Raw genomic sequence first — 24,507 nt, forward strand, 5'->3', positions numbered from 1 at the left:
TTTCGGGTCACTGTTCCATTTGCGATCATGTCCCAGCTGGTGTACTATTTACAACGTATGACCGTCTCCGGTCACTGTCGGATAGGGCCTTATTTCTTTTTCTCCGAAATGAAGATAATACGAGGGGCGTTCAGAAAGTAAGCTCCGGTCGGTCGCGAAATGGAAACGACTATGAAAATCCGATAAAGCTTTGCACAGATGTGTTGGGTAGTGTCTCTAGTATAACCTCAGTTAGCATCACGTCGCTCTTCTCATTTCTGAGCTCGCAGTGAGTGCGTAAAGATGTCTAGAAAATAGTGTCTGCCGCCAAGTACGAGGGCCTGGTGAGAAATTTCGCCTGAAGCTATGCAGCTAACATTACATAACTGTCGTGCTGTTTCTTCTTCAAGACAATTCTCAGCCGCATTCTGCAGGGGCAATGAAGATGCTCCTGCATCGTATTCAAATGGAAATGTGAGATTACCCACAATACAGTCTGCAATTGTCTCCCCCTGAGTTTCATCTCTGGTCACATGAACCGCTGTCTTTGAAGACAACATTTTGACACAGACAACGAGGTGTAGGCCAGCGTGGAGAATTGGCGGAAAGCACTGGCGGCTGCCTTCTATGATGAGGCTATTGAAAAGTTGGTACAACGCTATGACAAAAGTCTAAGTCAGAACGGCGACTACGTAGAGAAGTAGCTGAAAGGTGTAGCTAATTGTTACAAATAAAACATTTCTGATGTTCACTGTGGTTTCAATTTGGCAATCAATCGGAGCTTACTTTCTGAACAGGCCTCGTATATACAGTTTGAGTTAGCAGTTCCTACCCAATACCGTTAACACGTTACGAAACAGAAAATCGGTTGGTTCGTTTTGCATTTAATGTAGTCTACGGTGGGCTTTAAAGGGCTTATAGAGACACCATTACTTCATGGGAGGTTTCTTAGAAAACATTTTTCGTACTGAAACCGAGCTGCGGATTCCAAGCAAATGGCTGAAATTTTTATGATATATTCTTAAGGTCCCAACTTCGAACTATCTTGAAACTTTTCTTGATATCTTTATTCGTTTACGAGACACAGAGGTTGAAAGTTGCCCTATAAAATCTGGAGTGTGGCGAAATCTAAATAATGAATAACCGCAACAAATTGTTCAAACTTTATCGGTGTATTCCCTAGGCATTTATTTAGTAGTGCCATCCTCATCTTTCAAAAACGTGTAATCGTTATCGAAAAACCCACCAAAACCTTGGTTTTTTGGTACAAAGCCGAGCAGCGGAATTCAAGACGCTACGCGCAGCAACCGGCTGGACTTTTTAGATTTATTTCGAAGTTCCCGATCTCAAACAACCTTGAAAATTTTCTTGATATTTCATCCGTTCCCGAGATGCAGAGGTTCAAAGTTACTCTACTGGTACACGTAAAATCCTTTGTGAGCCGAAAACGTAGTTTATAAAGTGACGCAGCATGGGTAAATATGCACTTAAGTGTTTCCATTATCATCATAACGGTTGTGGAAATCACATGTTGTAGTACTGAACACATGAAAAATTTTTTTGAATGTAAAATCTGGACTGAGATGTAAAACTACACTCCTGGAAATGGAAGAAAGAACACATTGACACCGGTGTGTCAGACCCACCATACTTGCTCCGGACACTGCGAGAGGGCTGTACAAGCAATGATCACACGCACGGCACAGCGGACACACCAGGAACAGCGGTGTTGGCCGTCGAATGGCGCTAGCTGCGCAGCATTTGTGCACCGCCGCCGTCAGTGTCAGCCAGTTTGCCGTGGCATACGGAGCTCCATCGCAGTCTTTAACACTGGTAGCATGCCGCGACAGCGTGGACGTGAACCGTATGTGCAGCTGACGGACTTTGAGCGAGGGCGTATAGTGGGCATGCGGGAGGCCGGGTGGACGTACCGCCGAATTGCTCAACACGTGGGGCGTGAGGTCTCCACAGTACATCGATGTTGTCGCCAGTGGTCGGCGGAAGGTGCACGTGCCCGTCGACCTGGGACCGGACCGCAGCGACGCACGGATGCACGCCAAGACCGTAGGATCCTACGCAGTGCCGTAGGGGACCGCACCGCCACTTCCCAGCAAATTAGGGACACTGTTGCTCCTGGGGTATCGGCGAGGACCATTCGCAACCGTCTCCATGAAGCTGGGCTACGGTCCCTTACACTGTTATGCCGTCTTCCGCTCACGCCCCAACATCGTGCAGCCCGCCTCCAGTGGTGTCGCGACAGGCGTGAATGGAGGGACGAACGGAGACGTGTCGTCTTCAGCGATGAGAGTCGCTTCTGCCTTGGTGCCAATGATGGTCGTATGCCTGTTTGGCGCCGTGCAGGTGAGCGCCACAATCAGGACTGCATACGACCGAGGCACACAGGGCCAACACCCGGCATCATGGTGTGGGGAGCGATCTCCTACACTGGCCGTACACCACTGGTGATCGTCGAGGGGCCACTGAATAGTGCACGGTACATCCAAACCGTCATCGAACCCATCGTTCTACCATTCCTAGACCGGCAAGGGAACTTGCTGTTCCAACAGGACAATTCACGTCCGCATGTATCCCGTGCCACCCAACGTGCTCTAGAAGGTGTAAGTCAACTACCCTGGCCAGCAAGATCTCCGGATCTGTCCCCCATTGAGCATGTTTGGGACTGGATGAAGCGTCGTCTCACGCGGTCTGCACGTCCAGCACGAACGCTGGTCCAACTGAGGCGCCAGGTGGAAATGGCATGGCAAGCCGTTCCACAGGACTACATCCAGCATCTCTACGATCGTCTCCATGGGAGAATAGCAGCCTGCATTGCTGCGAAAGGTGGATATACACTGTACTAGTGCCGACATTGTGCATGCTCTGTTGCCTGTGTCTATGTGCCTGTGGTTCTGTCAGTGTGATCATGTGATGTATCTGACCCCAGGAATGTGTCAATAAAGTTTCCCCTTCCTGGGACAATGAATTCACGGTGTTCTTATTTCAATTTCCAGGAGTGTAGTTTTGCGTTATTTCAATTTCACGTACGTGAAGTATCTAAATTTTACTAACCAATACATTCCTTTTCTTATGAGTGACACGCCCTGCTCCAGCAGAGAAAAGAAGGGAACCAGCGGAAAAAGCCCCTATAGAAGCACAAAAAGTTCGAATAATCAGGAACATTGCGCATTTTTGCGCGCCGATAGGACCATTTTTCGCTGGTTACTTGTATACACGGTGGATCGTTCACGTTGATACCCCAATAAACCGAACAAGTCCATTTGCCAAGTGGCCCTGGATACATGTCCATCCTGTCACGTTTACCCACCTTAATGCACTAACTCCATGAAATCGACTGTCACCACTTCATTACCACGACTAACGTCAGTTGTGGAGGGCTGTATGACATATGACCAGTTCTGTACATCTACGACTCTCCAAAAGTGGCCAGCGCGCTGTTTTACACGCAGTGATATCAAATAGGAAGCAGACAAGTCTACAATTAGGTCCCCAGAGCCGATTTAACATTCTATCTTTTGACATCACCTTTCATATGCCGTCGTTCAATACCTTTGCAACTTCACTTCCCATTAATGGTACATAACATTTTTCGGCGAATTTCATCTCTCATATGTGTTACCTAGTCCTAAGCTCCTCAACCACATGCAGCCTTCTGTTAACGCTGGAGAGATCTAAGTACCGGTAAACAAGCAATAGCTGCAACATTACTACTGTCAACTTACTCTTCTGTTCAGTTAAACAGTTGTGCGAAATTTACGGGCACTTGGTAACCGCTTACAAGAGCGAGCAGAAGAAAGATAGACCAAGACAGGATAAACACGACGTCACGCTTTCATAAGACCGAAACTGTTACGGGTAGAATGTCTGTAGGGACTGTGCTACAAGCAACAGCGATAATATTAACTGTTTACTGTAGATGAGAAATTTAGTTCCTTTATAAACGTATGCCGACTTTTAAGTCATCTGCAGCCTTTTTCTTGCTTTTCGTTTGTATTCTTAATGAAAACAACTACGTATACTTGTCTGTCAGCATACTGAACGTAATAATTTCGACATTTAGAATTTGTATGATATTTTTCGTTTGCTTTAAATTATAATCGTTTGCCTCGTATTGGAGGAAATTTAAGGTTTTATTGTTTTTTTTTCTCTGCTTGTGAGACATTAAGGATACTTCATATGCTAAAAAAAAAGTCACTTTCTTGCATCAGGCTCTTTCTTACAGTTTACTCGACTGGTGATTAGCTAGTTTCTCCCACTTGGCCGTTATCAAGCAACATTACGCCAGGAGGCAAACGTAGCTAACCACCAATGAATTAAGATGGTTGTTTCAATTAAAAACCGGCTTAATGCAGAAAAACGAATTCTTTCAAGGAACGCCATAAACACGATTTATCCTATATAGTATTGTAACGGCGCGAGACAAAGACAAGGACTCGTTACCCTAAGAGAACTATTTGCCACATCATGTCGGTGCAGCATTACGCCACGTCCCTGCATAGGTACTAAAAGCCTGTCTGTCCCGCTGGTGGCCGGTGAAGTTACCGTGACGAGGGACGCGTAGCACATGGCGTACATGACATTTGTAGTGGCCACTCAACCACGAATCCTCTCTTGTGGATTTAAATACGCACTACCCGTCCAGGCATGTTAAGAACTATTTGCCACATCATGTCGGTGCAGCATTACGCCACGTCCCTGCATAGGTACTAAAAGCCTGTCTGTCCCGCTGGTGGCCGGTGAAGTTACCGTGACGAGGGACGCGTAGCACATGGCGTACATGACATTTGTAGTGGCCACTCAACCACGAATCCTCTCTTGTGGATTTAAATACGCACTACCCGTCCAGGCATGTTACGCATCGAATCCGTGAGTCATTGAGTTGGCATCCGCGACAGTATGGGCTTTCTCCATGAGGACGCCACCACTCAGCCATCATCCTGACAGGACCGCCTTCCTTGGGATCCAACTGCAATTCTGATGGGCTAATGATCAAACTGAGGTCCTCCCACCTGACAAGTCACTGAACGCCCACCAACAACAGACGCCGCCAGCCAGACACAGGTCTGGTGTTCATACCCAGATGCTTCCATCACTTCACACTGGGGCCGTCTGCCAACCAGCCTCACCTACAGCCAAGTCTGGTTGAGCTGCCTTTCCTCGCAGCCGAGCCAGCACCCCCGGTGTCTAGAAATGCTATGTGGTGCAAGGTCCCTCACTGCCATGCTGAGGAAGACGACAACTGCCACCTGCATCTCCCCTTACGTTGTGTATCGTGGTCTGTAGGTTTGATGATCACCACACATGATATAGGTATGAATTATTGTTATAAACTGGTTTCTACTATCACTGAGCTGCTTGTAACACTCCGCTTCACCAACCACCGACATAGGACACCCATAGCCTATACAAATTGTGTCAGAAGTATTGTAGGAGACTACAGTGATGCTCTGACATCCGCATCGACAGGGGGCATCAATGGTAGCAGCTGTGCAGCAGTGGTGTTCTCTGACTTTAAGCCTTTGTTCGGGCCTTTATGGCTATTTCTTCCCTCTTCTTTCTCTACACTTCATGATATTTGTATTTTTGTTTCTATGAGTGATAGACAGTAAGTAAAATGACGTTGAGTGAGAAGGTATTGGTCTCACCTTGGGAGACAATCCAGCACTTACTCGATCACATTGCTTAAAACTCAAGGAGACAGTTTAGAGACACATAAGGAATGAGAGAGTCTGTGGAAGGAGAATTTGGAATTACATGAGAAATTTGAAAATTTATGAGAAGAGGGAATGATCCTCTTATAACTTGTCCCTTCCTTCCTAATTCTGCCTCATTAGTAACTCCTTTTTTAGGCAAACCACGGAGTAATATTTTTGGCTTTTGTAGACAATTACAGCTGCTGATCTGAGATATACCAAGGCACCAATACACCCCTGAACAGCGTGTCCCCCAAGAACCTAATGACACTATCTGTGTGTTGTCAATCAGCAGCCACACATGGCCCCAAGGCCCTGGCTCCAAGCACCAACTGTTATACTGCTCGCAGCAAGACTCCAGAAACAAACCACCCAGGAACCAGAGAACATCAAATGGCGCACTACCATTACATTCGACACTGTCAGTGGGTTGTCGACCAGCAGCCCTGACCCTAAGCTCCGACTAGTCCACTGAATGACACCAGACTCAGGAACCAACCAGTTGTGAAGCAAGGCAACACCAGACAGTTCACCCTCCATGCATTTGACTCCACTCGCAATATGTTGTCAACATCATCTTACCAGGAGTTGGCTCCAGGTTCAGGCTGGTTTGCCACTACCCAAAAGACTCAGGAACCAACCACCCACAAAGAAAGACAACACCACGTGGTGTGCTCTCCATGCATCTGACTCCGCTCCCTATGTGTTGTTAGCCGCAACGTCTTCCCCTGAGATGTCTCCATGTTCCGCCTGGCCTGCTGCCACATACAAGACTCAGGATCCAACCACTCGTGAAGTACCAGTTGGTGTACTCTTCATGTTTTCTACATCGTTCTTCATGTGTTGTCAGCAAGCATCCGTCCATCTTCTCTAGTGCTAGCTCCAGTTCCGACTGGTCCACTGCTGCAAGATTCCGTAACTGGTGCTGTGGGTTCTCACTCATCGACGCCAGTGGTATGGTCTAGGGTTGCTTTGCTGCTTTGGGCGCCCTCTGTAGCGGTGGGCAGACAGCTCTAGCCTTTATGACACCTCCTGGGCAGGGTGGGACTTTAATTGTGCCACAAAACCACAGCACAAAACTACTGTATTGTCTAGTTTAATAAATCGTATTTACTCCACCAGAAATCTAAAAATCTGAGATTGACAAAGTGCCAAATCTGTAAGTAGGAATGGCTGCTGGACAAATAAAAAACTATGAAAACGTGCATAACGAGATGCTGCGTATAGGAAAATTAACGAGGAAGAAAGAGAAGCAACTGTGTGAATACCAAGAGCTCACACAGCATGCCAAGGCAAAGATGAGAAAGCTGGAAAGTGAAAGAAATATATTGAGGGTCTATACAATAGAAAAAAAAGCTTGAGGAGAATACTACAGAAAGAGAAGTGGGTGAATATGAAATGGAAGAATTATACTGTGAGACGAATTTGGCAGAGCAGAGAAAGACCTAAGAGGAAACAAGGCCCCTTGAGTAGAAGACATTCCTTCTAAATTACTGAGAACTTTGACAAGATTATTCCACCTGGTGGGTGAGATACACAAGGCAGGTGAAATACACTCTGACTTCTTGAATAATATAATAACTCTTGTTCCAAGAAAGATAGATTCTGACAGGTGTGGATACTGCTGAACTATTATTTTAGTAAATCACAGCTGCAAAAACTGACATGAATTATTTACAAAAGAACAGGAAAACTGGTAGTAGTTGACCTCAGGGAAGATCAGTTTGATTCCAGAGAACTGTAAGAACAAGGAATGCTGACCCTTTGATTTATCCTAGAAGGTAGTTTGAAGGAAGACAAATCAACACATATACCATTTCTAGACTGAGAGAAATCTTTTGATAATGTTGAATGAACTACATTCTTTTAAATTTTGTAGGTAGCAACAATAAAATACAGGGACCAAAAAGTTATTTACAACTTTTGTGCACACAAAGCTTCAGTTATAAGAGTCAAAGGACAATGATGAGAAGCTCTAGTTGAGATGGGAGTGACTCAAGGGCATAGCCTCTCCTATGGGAGGGATTTCTTGGTGTGAAAAATTACAATGAAATCCAGACCTTTAGCTGCTTACAGGCGTTGATAAACATCAATGAGGACAGTTATAAATGTGTGCCCCAACTGGGACTCAAACCCAGAATCTCCTGCTTACATGGCAGATGCTCTATCCAACTGAGCCACCGAGGACACAGCGGATAGTGATACTGCATGGACTTATCTCTGGCATGCTCCCCTTGAGACCCACACTTCCAACTTTCTGTCCACACGTTACGTTTGTAATGCCCCTGCCCACTATACTGATTACTCGGAGCAGTCAATCTACCAATTCCCGTAAGCGTTCGGGAAATGTGAGTGCATCTGCATTGAAGAAGATCATTGGCTGGTAAGCCTTATCTGTATGAAGATGGTATCTGTTCTTTCGGACAGCCTTATCTTCATATACAGGGTGGCGCACGAAATGTGTTACCATTTTGTTTTTAAATATAAACTTTATTTTCAATACAATCTGAAAGGAACATATACTACAATGAAGAGCCGTCCATGGAGATTTGTTCTAACTCAGCACATGCTCAATATGTTCACCATTTCGTTTCCTAACTTCCTTCAAACGAACACTGAAGTTAGTGATTACCCTACGCCACATGTCTTCCATAATTCCACTGTAACCTTGAAGAATAAGTCTTCTGAGCTCTATTAAAGCACGTGGACGTTTCGGGAAATTTTTTTCCTTTAGGTACCCCCAAAGAAAAAAGTCACATGGACTGAGGTCTGGACTGTTGGGGAGCCAATTTTGTCCAATAAGTCCGTGACTGGAAATTGCTGCCCACGCTGTAGTCCTCGGAGCATAATGTTGTCGTTCATGAAGCACTTGTGGGTTTTCGGTAGCCCAAAAGCATACATTTTGTTTGTTAACCACGCCATCTAAATGAAAATGCGCCTCGTCTGAAAACCAAACGTTGTTGAGAGTTTCTTCCCTATCCTCTGCCCACTGAGCAAACAATAGTCTCTGCTGCTTGTGTTCTTCAGTGATTTCTGTGCACAGGTCATCTTGTATGGGTGCATATGGAGGTCACTTAAGAATGTATTGAACGGAGCGTCTGGATATTCCCAGTTGCACTGCTGCCTTTCTACACAATTTCCCGAGACTTCTCTGCACAGCAATTTGTACCGCTTCAATATTTTCCGGCGAACAATCAGGCTTAGGCCGTGGTCGCTTCGCTTCCAATACTGTTCCTTCCTGTACAAATTTATCATACGACCTGTGGATGGTCTTCTTGCAAGGGACCCATCATGTGTTAAACTGTTGTCGAAAACGCCTCTGAGTGACAACAAAGTTTTTCGCTTCATGAAAAAGTAACACAATTGCCGATCGTTTCTGTGTCGTCAGTCTTCCATTGTCAGCCATTGCTGCTTACTAGTCTCCTAGCCATGGAGATATAAGGAGGGGAGATGGCACTATGGCCGTCTGCTGTACGTCTGTTTGAAGCCGGTGGGCCGCCATGTTTGATTGGTCAAAACAGTGACAGAGCTCTTGTTAGAATTGCGTGTTCTTCATATTTAACGTTATGTCTGCGAAATAATTTCAGATGATGAGAGTTACAATGTTTACATGCATAACACAACGTCAGAATAGCTTTTTCAGGTGTTTTCGTTTTGTTTTTAATGCGTTTTTGCCCCAGCAATACAACTGATTTGGTCTCGTTAACTTAAGTGTTTCTTTTGGATACGAACTTCGAATGATGAAAAATAACAGTGTACAAAGCTCTTTTCAAACTCAAATCACCTTTTACTGTATTTGTGTCGATGTAAACTGAAAGCAGAACCCGAAAGCTATGCTAGTTTACATACCGGATGATATTTCTTACTCGTTTACACACTTATACAAAATTTCATTTGTAAATACAAACATCGTTTGTGCTTTGTCAAGAAAAATAAGCATATGAACCCACAGAGCCCTACGAGCTTCATTGATCGGAAATCTGAAATAAAATAAGAAGAAAACAGTTTCACAAAACGTAAACAAGGCCGCACATCTCACGAATATAAACGACAATATTTTTACGAACGGGGCCACTTACGCATGGAACGTGATTCCTTTTAACTTGGTAGCACTATTCCAACGGTTAGTACACCCGTAAACAACGCAAACCGGCATTTTAAAATGAAAAAACCTTCAGCAGCTCTAGACAGTAGCACAATCGGAAACGAGTCTTCTGACCAAACTGCAATGGCGGAGCTCGGTTTCTGTCGGCTTCAAGTTTGTGACGTCATGGCATCTCCCTCCTTATACCTCCATGCTCCTAGCAGCAGTATCGTGAATTATACCTCATTTCGTAACTCATTTGTTTTTCCAAGCTTTGGTGGTACTGCTGTAGAGATCCCATTGGGATATCTAATGTGCGTCGTAAATTGTGAAAGAAACAATTGGTTTCACATTTCGTGCGCCACCCTGTAGGTAAGGCTTACCGGCCAATTATCTCCTTCAGTGCAGATTCACTCACATTGCCTGAACTCTTACGGGAATTCGTACATTGACTGCCGTGAGCAATGAGTATAGTGGGCAGGGGCACTACAAACAGTGTGTGAACAGAAAGTTGGAAGTGTGGAACTCACAGGGAGCATGCCAGAGACAAGTCCCTGCAGTTACACTATCCTTTGTGTCCTTGCTGCATCAGTCAGATAGAGCATTTGCCATGCAAGAAGGAGATCCCAGGTTCAAGTCCCGGTTGGGGCACACATTTTCAAGTGCCCCGTTGATGTTTATCGACACCTGTAAGCAGCTAAAGGTCTGGATTTCATGTAATTTCATTCATCATTCATATTTATCTTGTTGTGCCTTCTCTGATATTATAATGTCACTTGGTTTATAGATTTTTGATGTCAACTCAAAATAACCTATTTTGTATACTTCTTACTGATTTCAGTAGCTCCAAAGGTTTATATTCCCCTTGTAGTGACATACATGAGTTCATACCATTCAGTCCCCTGCTGAACTGGGACTCAATACTCGGTCACCTATTTATTCTGCAGTAGCTGGTAAGTTTACTGAACAGTAGTAGCACCTTGGAAATCAAGTTCTTCCAAAAACCAATTGTTGAATGCTGGAAGCTATGAGAAGCTTTGACTTACTGTACACAACATCATCAAAATATATTTTTATTACATTCTTATTTAATTTCACAATCAAACTATATCATAATCAACATCAAGAACTAATCCTGTTGTGTGTAAAGTACAGATCAGTAAAAAATGTAGGCATCAATGAATCTAAACTAAGCGAACATGTGGCAGTAATAAATGGTCCATTCTCAGCAACTCTCCAATACATGTTGTAATCCAACTCACCCGTGATTCATTAATAGCCCTCAGTAGCGTATCATCGAGTATCCATTGTCTGGTTCTGGCTAAGGTCTAATGTCTAACCAATTTTTGAAATTATATACAAAGCACAGCATCAGGTAACACAAACCATTAGAGTAGAGTAGGGTTTTATTAGTTCTGATAATCATATAGTACACAAATAGTAGTACATTCTGATGTAGGAAAAGTCAATGTATAAGAAAATAGAGGCACCACAGGACATTTCAATTTCCACTGTCCTGAATATAGTTTGATGGCATCCATTACAAAATATACACGTTTCAATTCCACAGAGCGAAATACAGTGTCGTGCGGTAGAAAAATGCTTTATGAAGAGGCGTGGCACTGCACCTTGGCACACTTAAGACCAAATCAATGTATAAGAAAATATAATGTTAAATTTGCATTAATTTCCCTATTGCTACATTAAATTATCACTAAGTTACAATATACAGAGCAAATATCATACAAAATAAAGAGTACATATTTTAAAGCAGAAAGAGCATGTACTGTACTGGCAGATAAATATTTGTATTACAGCAACATTTACATGGTAAATCATTAGTTCTAGTAACATTTATATGATACATCACTAAGGCCAAGACACAAATCATTAGTGAGCTTCCTGAAGGAACTCGTGGAGGCTATAGAAGCAGTGATGAGTCAAATATGCCTTAGCAGTTGACGAAATTTGCCAGGTCATTTATTGATTTAATTTGTGGGGGAAGTTTATTATAAATAACATTCCCATAAAACAGGGTTCCTTTTTTATTCAGGGTGGTGTTGGTGGGCATTAAATGAAAGTTTACTTTTTGCCCGGTATTATAGGAGTGGATATTTTCATTTTTCTGGAAGAGAGTGGGCTTTTCAATTGAACACTTTTTCACAAACATGGTTATCTCATACACATATATACATGGAATTGGGAGGATTTCTAGCTTTTTAAAGAGTGGTCTACAGGTTTTGTTCCATTTTACACCTACCATTATTCTTATAATTCTTTTTTGTAGCCTAAAGAGCTTTTGGCTAAGAGAAGAGTGACCCCAAAAAATAATTCCATATTTCAGTTGTGAGTACATACAGGCATAATACACAGCTTTCCGAGAATCTTTGTTGAAACATCCCTCTAATATTCTCATTAAGTAGCATGTAGTGCTTAATTTCTTACAGGCTTTTTCATTATGCCTCCCCCATTTTAGATTATCTTGGAGCCATCCTCCCAAGAACTTAATGTTGTCTACATATTGAAGGTCTTTGTCTGATAAGTGAATCTGAACAGTTGACTCACCTTTTTTCACATTATAGAAATTCAGTTCCACTGTCTTACTTACATTTATTACCAATTTGTTGTGACAACCAGTTTTCAATATTGTCCAGTGTCCCTGTTGTACACTTCTGAAGCTTCTCCATTTTTTTTCCCACTCAGTAGCACACTTGTATTGTCAGCAAAGTGGATGAGGTTCTTGCAGAATTTGTTTAGGTCATTCACATATAACAAACAGGAGAAGTACCAGAACTGAACCTTGTGGCACCCCATATTTACTGGTTTCGTAGTTTGAATAGTGTTGAGTGACTCTGATGAAATTTTGATGATGCACTTCAATCACTTGTTTTCTACCACTTAGGTATGATTCTATCCAGTTGTTAGATGTTCCTCTAGTCCCCATGTTGTCAAGCTTAGACAATAGTTTTGTGTGATCTATGATATCAAAAGCCTTGGAGAGATCTAGACATAATCCAATGACTTTTCGCCATTATCTAGTTTCTGAAGTACTTCACTTAATAGTTCAAAAATTGCTGTATCAGTTGATCGGCCTTTCCTGAAACCATGTTGTGCTGTGGATAGTATTTTGTGCTCTTCCAGAAAATCTACTCCTCTTCTTTGAAAAAATTTTTCTATGATTTTTGAGAATACAGATAGTAGAGCAATGGGCCTGTAGTTATCCACTTTACCCTTCTTACCTTTTTTGAATAGTGGTTTGAGCTTAGCTGTTTTTAGGCATGATGGGAAAATTGCAGTTTTAAAGGAACTATTATAAAGGTGAGCTAATGCTTCAATAATAAGATTTCCACATTTTTAATAAGGTTGTCTGGGATGCCATCTATTCCAGTGGAATGATTCCCTTTTAAAGTTCTGATAACTGACAGAACTTCTTTCTGGGTTGCTGTAAAGAGAAACAGTGAACTAGGATTTATGTTGGTATTTACAGATGATACTGGGCAGTTTGTATTGCAAGGTTTGATTTCAGTGATTAACTGCTCACTTATATTGCTAAAATAAGTATTGAACACATTTGCTATTTCTTTACGATCATTAATTTCTTTGCCATTACAATTCAATTTAATATTGGAATTTTGAGGAGAAACATTGTCAGTTTGCTGTTTCACTATACTCTATACAGCTTTCATTTTGTTATTGGAGTTATTTATATCATTATCACTCATAATCACTCAATTGAGCAGCTTGGTTAAAAATTACATATATCAAACAACAATCACAGCCAAGCATGTCTAACCAGTTAAAACCCATTTTAGGAGAGGTAGTATAAGCTGAACTATTTTAATAGGTTTTTGGGAAACAAGAAATGCTTGATAGACAGAGTAAATGAAAGGTTGTTGACTGAAGTACATTATTTTAAAAACCATTAGCTGTTTGCTACTGGAAATCTTAATTTCATTTGTTTTGTAGGAATATAACGTTTATGATAGAACTCCATATGGTGACAAAGAAGATACCAGTAGCGTAGTCAAAACAATGAAATGTATAAATGATTTATTTCTTAAGCACTATACAAAAATATGTCTACATTCAAATATGGCATATGACAAACTGAAGCCTTTGCTCTGCCCAAAGATAAACCTCCATGCACTTGGCATCAGTGCATATTGCTGTTGATATCCTCACATGTTTAAGGTTAAATTAGATTAGATTTGATTTGATATGCTTTTTCTCCAATTGACCTGTAGTGAGAAGATCTTCTGGGATGTAGAACAAGCAAGAAAACAATTATACACAATAAATATCTACAATATAAGAACAGATATGCTACTGTATATTCCACAGATCCCAAATGAAATTGACCTTGTGGTTGTGGAATCAGTTTAAAAAAGCTAAAGCATATTTAACATTTAAAGGATACAAAAATTATCACCAAATATTAAATGTTGAAAACACTTGGGTGCGTACAATAATCCTTGGCCTATTGCAGCCACACATCATCAAACAAAAAATAAATAAATAAAACAAAAAACATTTATAGGCCTCATTTATAGTGATTGTGTTACTTCACAAATTTGTACAGTCAGATTTCATGCATGTACCTGATACACCTCAATCAGTTCTGCTAAGAAACTCATCAATGGAGTAGGAGTTGGCCTCCAATAATTCATTTAGACTCTTCCCAAACCAAATTTTATTATTAGTTAAACTTTTTGTGGCTGCTGACAAGTTATTGAAAATGTGTATTTCTGAATAATGGACACCTTTCTGAACCAAAGTAAGTGACTTTAATATCCAGAAAAGTTATTCTTGTTTCTAGTATTGATTCCATGATCTGAGCTGTTGGTTTGAAGAAAAAGATATATTTTAATTTCAAATTTCACTAAGCAATAAATATATTGGGAAGCAGTGGTTAGTATCCCCAGTCCCTTAAACAGCAGGCCATTCTTGAGTTCACACCACAAATAATTCATGTTGCACATTATTGGGCTCAAAAACCTTTTGCTTGGTTTGGTGAGTTACCCCAGAAAAAAGTTCTATACAACATTATGGAATGAAAGGAAACATAGTATGGCAGTTTTTTTTATTTTTATATCACCTATGTATGATAACATTCTCGCAATTCTTCAAAATGGTTTCCAGGCAAACTACCTATTCCTTTGTAGTTAAACATCATTAGGGTACTTTGTGAACTATAATGCTTTACAAATAAACATGGAGTGAGTAATCAATTATTTTACATGGAAACAATGCTCAGCTATAATCTGTAACAATATTCACAAAAATTACCTTTTTTTTCAGAAAATGAAATTTTATGGCTGGAAGCAAAACATTAATTTCTGAATTGTGTATCCATACTATCCAGTAGTCATCATATATATTTTGTTTCAACACAAACATTATGGGCCAAGCTGATTATCTCTTTACAACTTGCAAAGTACAAATTTTCAAAACACAAAATTACACTCTTACACAAAGTATTTCAAATAGTTTCATTTCTCTATTGAACTCAGACTCAATACTGGATCACCTGTTTATTCAGCAGCAGCTTCAGTTTTTCCTTTAAACAAAGAAATTTTTAAAAGTTCAAACAAGTAACATTATAAACTGCTTTTCATTTCCTTTTGAGAATTCTTTCCTACAAACATTTCAATAAATTTACTTCAGTACCTAACTGTTGTAAGAAAAAGGCAGTCCTCTGTGGTTCCTGTGTTCTTTCAAACCCCATTTTCCACAAACTTTGGTCTGGCATAGATAGGGTTGCAGGTTTTCTGACTGAAAATAAGGGAGATTCTGGAAGCTACTAACATTTTACACAATGTAAAATGTAGCCCTACACTATCATCATTTTCTATAGTATTTTAGTTTTCAGTTTTGATGAGTCCAGTAGATTTTTAATTCTCACACACTTAATAATCAACAACTGCATACACAAATAGGGTTAAAAATATTTAAAATCTGATTTGCATTCACAAAGAGACTTAACATATTTGAAAAATTATTTACAGATTTTATTGAAATTTGATAAAATTTGCAGTTTAGCTTTAATGAATACAACAGAAATTTTGTTTCTCACATCAGTCCACTTATTCATAATTGTACACATTCTTTTTGTTAGGGAATTGGATCCTGGGATACTCATAACAAAAAACAGGGTTTTGTATGGATTTTATATTGGTAAACTAATTCCCTTACATTTAGAATCACAAAACACAGATACCCATTTCTCACAAGTATTACCAGCAAGACTGACTTTACCACTTAAAATTTCTCTGCCACTGCAGAACCCATCGCATAACTCATTTCCAGAAATATTAGGGAAAGGATACATTGCCACCATTTTAAAGGTGATATATTGAGTTGTGGACAGGCACAACAAAAAGCCTGTTACACATTCAGCTTTTAGGTAAAGCCTTCCTCAGAAACAAAAGGCTAATATGTTCATACAGTCAAGCACATCTCACATTATCACTATCTCCAGCAGCTGTGACTGGTCCATATCATCTTTACTGTATCAGTCCATTCTTCTCCTAATGTTATTGATGTTCCATCATAGTTTCCACTGTTTGTCTTCATTTACATGGAATTCAAAATATTTTATAAAATTTTGTATCTCACTGAAATTAATTTCTTTGAGTAGGTGAAGAAGAAGAAGAAGAAGATAATCTGCATATTCTGTGAGATATCAAAATGCTTGAGTAAGTACGAATTTAGTGTGCAGCAGAAAGCACTGAAACTTTTTCTTTTGACTTTTTGTCATTTTTAGGTAATAAATTCAAAACTTTGTGTGTTGCACTTCCAAACAACTTATTGTTCTTTCTGTGCCTTATTTTCTGAGGAAGTTTCTTTAACCCTGCAGTAATCACACCATTTTTCATACCATTAATATTGGCTGTGGACTGTTGGTACACATGGATATAAATATAGATTTGCAAGTAAAAAGTCAACAAAGTTATTGTAAATACATCACTTAGTATATTTAAATTTTAATGGCATCTCAGACTGGCACACAGAGCTACAGCTGAGAAGCCAGGGAAACTTGTAAATTCTGTTGGACAGCCTGGTAGCTCTAAATCTGTATGGTCCAGCAGGAGAAACTTAGCCCTAATATCATACAGCAGAACCCTTGTACTCTTAAAAACAATCAGTCTGGTAGGTTGACACGTCCATCAAGCATTTCATCAATCCAAACTCACTTTCAAATTAATTCAGCAGAACTTTCAAAGTCTTAGCAATAAGCACAACAAGTTGGATACCATTACAGCAATTGATAACCCTGATGGTTTAGTTACAAGTGAACACTGGCACACAGATGAGGTAATTAGTGTATGTAAGCCGCTTTCCACGATCTTTTGCTCTGCCTTCAGTAGAAAAGAGAAATGTGGTGGTGGGGTAGCTATCTTTGCAGCCAGTGGTAGTAATTATAGGGTAATAGATGTAAGTGCTTTCAGCATTGAGGGTGTAATAGAACTAGCAGCAATTAATTATAAGTGGGGAAAGAGAACTTAATTATTATAGGCCTACACAGACCTCCATCTTGTAGCCTAGATAGTTTCTTTCATGTTCTTCATGACCTGCTTGTTGCCATTGACAGCAAACACTGCAATAAAAATGGCTGGGTTAACATAATACTAACTGGAGATATAAACATTGACTTGCTGTCCAATGACTCTGTATCTAAAAAACTAATGCTAATACTAGCTCAATTTAACTTAACATTTCTGATAAACTAGCCCACTAGAGAGTTCAATAGTGTAAAATCATACATTGACAACATTATAACTAACATGTCCCACTTTACATGCAGTGCATCAGTTCTGAAGCTTGCCATTTCTGATCACCACACAATACAGATATTGATAGAAGCTGAAAATCTTCATGTCAATAGAAAAGAGAAACAATATGTGACAAAAAGAACTACCAATGACGACAATGTTAAAGATTTCAATAGTATACTGAAAAGCTTACAATGGGGTGAAAAAAACAGCATTACTTTCAGTGATTTTTCATCAGATTTTTATTATTGCTTCAATATCTCATGCCCAGAAATGACCTTTACAGTAAATGACTGCAGAAAGATACAAAAAATAACTGGATAAATCATGAAGTAAAAACAGCAAGAGAGAAACTTAGACTTTTCCAATATGCAATCATAAATAATAACAACAATAATAGACTCAAGGTTGAATTTAAGAACTATCAGGATTACTATAAAGATCTTCTGCTAGAAACTAAAAGTAAATATGTAGCCACAATGTTAAGAAACTCTACTAACACAGGTTTAGCTGTTTGGAAAATAATAAATAGCTTTAGGGATTGTAAGGACTGACCAACAAATGATTTTACTATAAACCATAAAGGGCATATCATGAAATGTCAATTTCAGATTGCAAGTGTTTTTAATGAGTACTTTTCTTCTGTTGGAAAATCTGTCAATGACCATTTCAAGAATCTTCAGCATAGATATAGGGGCATTCCAATCAAACAAAGCATATACTTGGCCCCAATCAACAGCAGTCGCGCTGTTCATCTGTGTCCTAGGTGGCTCAGATGGATAGAGTGCCTGCCATGTAAGCAGGAGATCCCGGGTTCGAGTCCCGGTCGGGGCACACATTTTCAGCTGTCCACATCGAGGTATATCAACAACACCTGTCAGCAGCTGAGGGTTTCAGTTAGTCATCATTTAATGTAATGTTGATAAAAACAATATTTGTATTATTGTGATTGTATACTACCAAATGTAAAGTCCATCAAAATACAAAATTTATTAATACAAACAAATCTTTAGTCTGTAATTTATAAACTGATGTATTCAGAAGAATAATCTGTTTGATGTCCTAAAACTATATTATTTCTAGGGGTTGTATTTGATTATTCGATGTTGAATAAAAATTATTATTATTATCTTTCCTTTCTCAGATGTTATGTGGTTAAAAACGGAAAGTGATGCGGACCTTGATCAAACAGGACTTCCTTTTAACTGTGCAGTATATGTTACATTGCATTTAGGAACTTTCGGGTAATTGAACATGTATCAATAATTACAGATTTCTGTAGTTGTATATATATGTTTGGCTGTAGCTGTATTGCGTTGATGTACTGGTGGATATTGTGTGGTATGACTCCTGTAGTTGATAGTATAATTGGTACAATGTCAACTTTATCCTGATGCCACACGTCCTTGACTTCCTCAGCCAGTTGGATGTATTTTTCAATTTTTTCTCCTGTTTTCATCTGTATATTTCTTGTATTGGGTGTGGATATTTCGATTAGTTGTGTTAATTTCTTCTTTTTATTGGTGAGTATGATGTCGGGTTTGTTATGTGGTGTTGTTTTATCTGTTATAATGGTTCTATTCCAGTATAATTTGTATTCATCATTCTCCAGTACATTTTGTGGTGCATACTTGTATGTGGGAACGTGTTGTTTTATAAGTTTATGCTGTAAAGCAAGCTGTTGATGTATTATTTTTGCTACATTTTCGTGTATTCTGGTCTATTCTGTATTTGCTAGTATTGTACATCTGCTTGTGATGTGATCTACTGTTTCTATTTGTTGTTTGCAAAGTCTGCATTTATCTGTTGTGGTATTGGGATCTTTAATAATATGCTTGCTGTAATATCTGGTGTTTATTGTTTGATCCTGTATTGCAATCATGAATTCTTCTGTCTCACTGTATATATTGCCTTTTCTTAGCCATGTGTTGGATGCGTCTTGATTGATGTGTGGCTGTGTTAGATGATACGGGTGCTTACCATGTAGTGTTTTCTTTTTCCAATTTACTTTCTTTGTATCTGTTGATGTTATGTGATCTAAAGGGTTGTAGAAGTGGTTATGAAATTGCAGTGGTGTAGCCAATGTATTCATATGGGTGATTGCTTTGTGTATTTTGCTAGCTTCTGCTCGTTCTATAAAGAATTTTCTTAAATTATCTACCCGTCCATAAAGTAGGTTTTTTATGTCAATAAATCCCCTTCCTCCTTCCTTTCTGCTTAATGTGAATCTTTCTGTTGCTGAATATATGTGATGTATTTTATATTTGTGGCATTGTGATCGTGTAAGTGTATTGAGTGCTTCTAGGTCTGTGTTACTCCATTTCACTACTCCAAATGAGTAGGTCAATATTGGTATGGCGTAAGTATTTATAGCTTTTGTCTTGTTTCTTGCTGTCAATTCTGTTTTCAGTGTTTTTGCTAGTCTTTGTCTATATTTTTCTTTTAGTTCTGTAATATTTGTTTTATCTATTCCTATTTTTTGTCTGTATCCTAGATATTTATAGGCATCTGTTGTTCTATGCAGTCGCTGTGGTTATCCAATATGTAATCATCTTGTTTAGTGTGTTTTCCCTTTTTCTTACATATGTCTGTTCCAAAAGCCATATTTATATCATTGCTGAATACTTCTGCTATCTTTAGCAATTGGTTGAGTTGTTGATTTGTTGCTGCCAGTAGTTTTAGATCATCCATGTATAGCAAATGTGTGACTGTGTTGGTATGTTCCAGTAATATTGTATCCATAATTTGTATTATTTAGCATGTTGGATAGTGGGTTCAGAGCAAGGCAGAACCAGAAAGGACTTAATGAGTCTCTTTGGTATATTCCACACCTAATCTGTATTGGCTGTGATGTGATATTATTTGAATTTGTTTGGATATTAAGTGTGGTTTTCCAATTTTTCATTACTGTGTTTAGGAACTGTATCAATTTAGGATCTACTTTGTATATTTCCAATATTTGTAGTAACCATGAGTGGGGTACACTATCAAAAGCTTTTTGGTAATCAATGTATGCGTAGTGTAGCGACCTTTGTTTAGTTTTAGCTTGATATGTCACCTCTGCATCTATTATCAGTTGCTCTTTACATCCCCGTGCTCCTTTGCAACTACCTTTTTGTTCTTCATTTATAATTTTGTCCTGTGTTGTATGTGTCATTAATTTCTGTTTAATGACTGAAGTTAATATTTTGTATATTGTTGGTAGGCATGTTATGGGGCGATATTTAGCTGGGTTCGCTGTATGTGCTTGATCTTTAGGTTTCAGATAAGTTATTCCATGTGTAAGTGTATCAGGGAATGTGTATGGGTCTGCAATGTAACTGTTAAATAATTTAAATAAAATAGAAAGAAACATTCCACATGGGAAAAATATATTAAAGACAAAGATTCCATGACTTACCAAATGGGAAAGCACTGGTAGATAGGCACAATAAAAAAACACACAAACACACACACAAAATTTCATTCAACTGAAATTTGTGTGTTTTTGTGTGTTTTTTTATTGTGCCTATCTACCAGAACTTTCCCGTTTGATAAGTTATGGAATCTTTGTTTTTAATATGTTAAATAATTTAGATAGATGTGAATGTGTTGAGGTGCACTTCTTTAGCCAAAAATTTGCTATTTTATCTTTTCCAGGGGCTTTCCAATTGTGTGTAGAATTAATTGCTCGGGTGACTTCATGTTGCAAAATTATCACTTCAGGCATTTGTGGTATCATCTTGTATGTGTGTGTTTCTGCTTGTATGTGTGTGTTTCTGCTTGTATCCACCACGCATGCCTGTTACGTTGTACTGGGTTTGACCATGTGTTGCTCCAGAAGTGTTCCATGTCTTATGTTTGGTGGATTGTCTATTTTAATGTGTGTGTTATCTAATGTCTGGTAAAATTTCTTTTGGTTTGTGTTGAATATTTGGTTTTGTTTCCTTCTATTTTCACTTTTTTTGTATCTTCTGAGTCATTTGACCAATGCTTGTAATTTCTGCTTCTTTTCGTCTAATTGCTGTATCGCTTCTTGTTGTGAGATGTTACCTAACCTTTTTTGTTTTTTGTCTGATATTTCATTTCTTATAAATTGTGTTAGCTGTCCGATGTCTTTCCTCAGTTTTTCTATTCTGATCTGTAGCCTGTGTTGCCATGCTGGTTTTGTGGGTTTCTTCTGTGTGTTGGTTGGTTCTGATCTCTGTCTAGTGTGTATATTTAGTGTAGTGAGTGCTCCTAATGAACCAGTAGTTGTAACTCTTCCATAGTTGTATTTTCATTTATTTTGTTGTGTATGATTGTGTATGATTGTGTTGATAGTCGTTATTGTTGTTTCGACTTGTGGGTTATTTGGTGGTCTATGCAAGAATGGTCTAATGTCTGTATTTGTGTCTTTGTATTCTATATATGTCAGCTGAAATTTTTCTTCTATATCTAACATGTGTGTCACTTCGTGTTCTATTTGTGCTTGTTCTGGTGGCTGTCTTAAGATTTCGTTTTCCTCTGATTGTTTAATTGATGCATGTTGTTCTTTGTTTGGTTGCTCTGGGATGTTTGAGTCCATTACTATATTTTCTTCTTCTTCTGATTGCACATTATTTTGTTCCATTATTTGTTGTACTTGTTGTTTGATGTTTTCTAATTCTGACTGGGGTATCCTGTTATTTTTGATTATTACACGGATCTGATCAGCTAGTCGTTGTTCTGTTAAAAATTTTAATTCTGGGTATCTGGTAATAAATGTTGTGTATACTTGTGATCTGTATCCAGTTGTGTTGGTTCCTAGGTTTGTTGCTTGGTAATAACAGAACATGAGGTGTCGATTAACTTCATCTGACCATCTCATCCTCTGTCTTTGTTTTCCTTCTAGGGTGGTTGCAGGAAGCATATCCTGCAAAACACCTCTATTTGGATTTAAATCATTTTCCAGTTGGCTAGCAGTGTCGTTACCATTGTGGGCGGGCATAGGGTTCAAGCGTCATCCCCGACCATGACGGCGCTTGTCCGAGGCTTCATTAGTTCTGTTCTGAACCAACTAATCACACTAAAAGGGGGGTTAGCCCTATTAGTGGTTTGTTCTTTTCGTCGCCTTTTACGACTGGCAGAATAGACCGGAGGCCTATTCTTTTCCCGGGCCTTCGCAGGAATTATTATTATTATTATTCTTTCTTTTCTCAGACGTTATGTCTGGTCAAAAATAGAAAGTGACGCGGACCTTGATCAAGCGTGACTTCCTTTTAACTGTACGGTATATGTTATATTCCATTCAGGATCTTTCGGGTAATTGAACATGTATCAATAATTACAGATTTCTGTAGTTGTATGTATAAGTTTGGATGTAGCTGTATTGCATTGATGTACTGGTGGATATTGTGTGGTATGACTCCTGTAGTTGATAGTATAATTGGTATAATGTCAACTTTATCCTGATGCCACATGTCCTTGACTTCCTCAGCCAGTTGGATGTATTCTTCAATTTTTTCTCCTGTTTTCTTTTGTATATTTGTTGTATTGGGTATGGATATTTCGATTAGTTGTGTTAATTTCTTCTTTTTATTGGTGAGTATGATGTCAGGTTTGTTATGTGGCATTGTTTTATCTGTTATAATGGTTCTGTTCCAGTATAATTTGTATTCATCATTCTCCAGTACATTTTGTGGTGCATACTTGTATGTGGGAACATGTTGTTTTATAAGTTTATGTTGTAAGGCAAGCTGTTGATGTATTATTTTTGTTACATTGTCATGTCTTCTGGGGTATTCTGTATTTGCTAGTCTTGTACATCTGCTTGTGATGTGATCTACTGTTTCTATTTGTTGTTTGCAAAGTCTGCATATATCTGTTGTGGTATTGGGACCTTTAATAATATGCTTGCTGTAATATCTGGTGTTTACTGTTTGATCCTGTATTGCAATCATGAATCCATCTGTCTCACTGTATATATTGCCTTTTCTTAGTCATGTGTTGGATGCGTCATTATCAATGCGTGGCTGTGTTAGATGATACGGGTGCTTGCCATGTAGTGTTTTCTTTTTCCAATTTACTTTCTTCATATCTGTTGATGTTATGTGATCTAAAGGGTTGTAGAAGTGGTTATGAAATTGCAGTGGTGTAGCCGATGTATTTATATGAGTGATTGCTTCGTGTATTTTGCTAGTTTCTCCTCATTCTAGAAAGAATTTTCTTAAATTGTCTACCTGTCCATAATGTAGGTTTTTTATGTCGATAAATCCCCTTCCTCCTTCCTTTCTGCTTAATGTGAATCTTTCTGTTGCTGAATGTATGTGATGTTTTCTATATTTGTGGCATTGTGATCGTGTAAGTGTATTGAGTGCATCTAGGTCTGTGTTACTCCATTTCACTACTCCAAATGAGTAGGTCAATATTGGTATAGCAGAAGTATTTATAGCTTTTGTCTAGTTTCTTGCTGTCAATTCTGTTTTCAGTATTTTTGTCAGTATTTGTCTATATTTTTCTTCTAATTCTTCTTTAATATTTGTATTATCTATTCCTATTTTTGTCTGTATCCTAGATATTTATAGGCATCTGTTTTTTCCATTGCTTCTATGGAGCTGCTGTGGTTATCCAATATGTAATCTTCTTGTTTAGTGTGTTTTCCCTTGACTACGCTATTTTTCTTACATTTGTCTGTTTCAAAAGCCATATTTATATCATTGCTGAATACTTCTGTTATCTTTAGTAATTGGTTGAGTTGTTGATTTTATTATTATTCTTATTATTATTATTATATTAAACAAGCGCATGGAGACAACAAGTGTAGAAAATCTGTTGATCTGCTACTGTATGGGTTTTAGCAGCATGACTGACTGAAGAATTTATATCTCTGATGTTCAGTAGGTAATAAAATATGACCATAGACCATTGGTAAGTGTGTGTTGTGGACAGCACATAACTTGTCACACATGTCTTCATCTCCTTTCATTATGTTTTACAAAACTATCTTTTCTGCTTTGCATGT

The sequence above is a fragment of the Schistocerca nitens genome, chromosome 5 (assembly GCF_023898315.1).
Source record: "Schistocerca nitens isolate TAMUIC-IGC-003100 chromosome 5, iqSchNite1.1, whole genome shotgun sequence".
Taxonomy (NCBI): Eukaryota; Metazoa; Arthropoda; class Insecta; order Orthoptera; family Acrididae; genus Schistocerca; species Schistocerca nitens.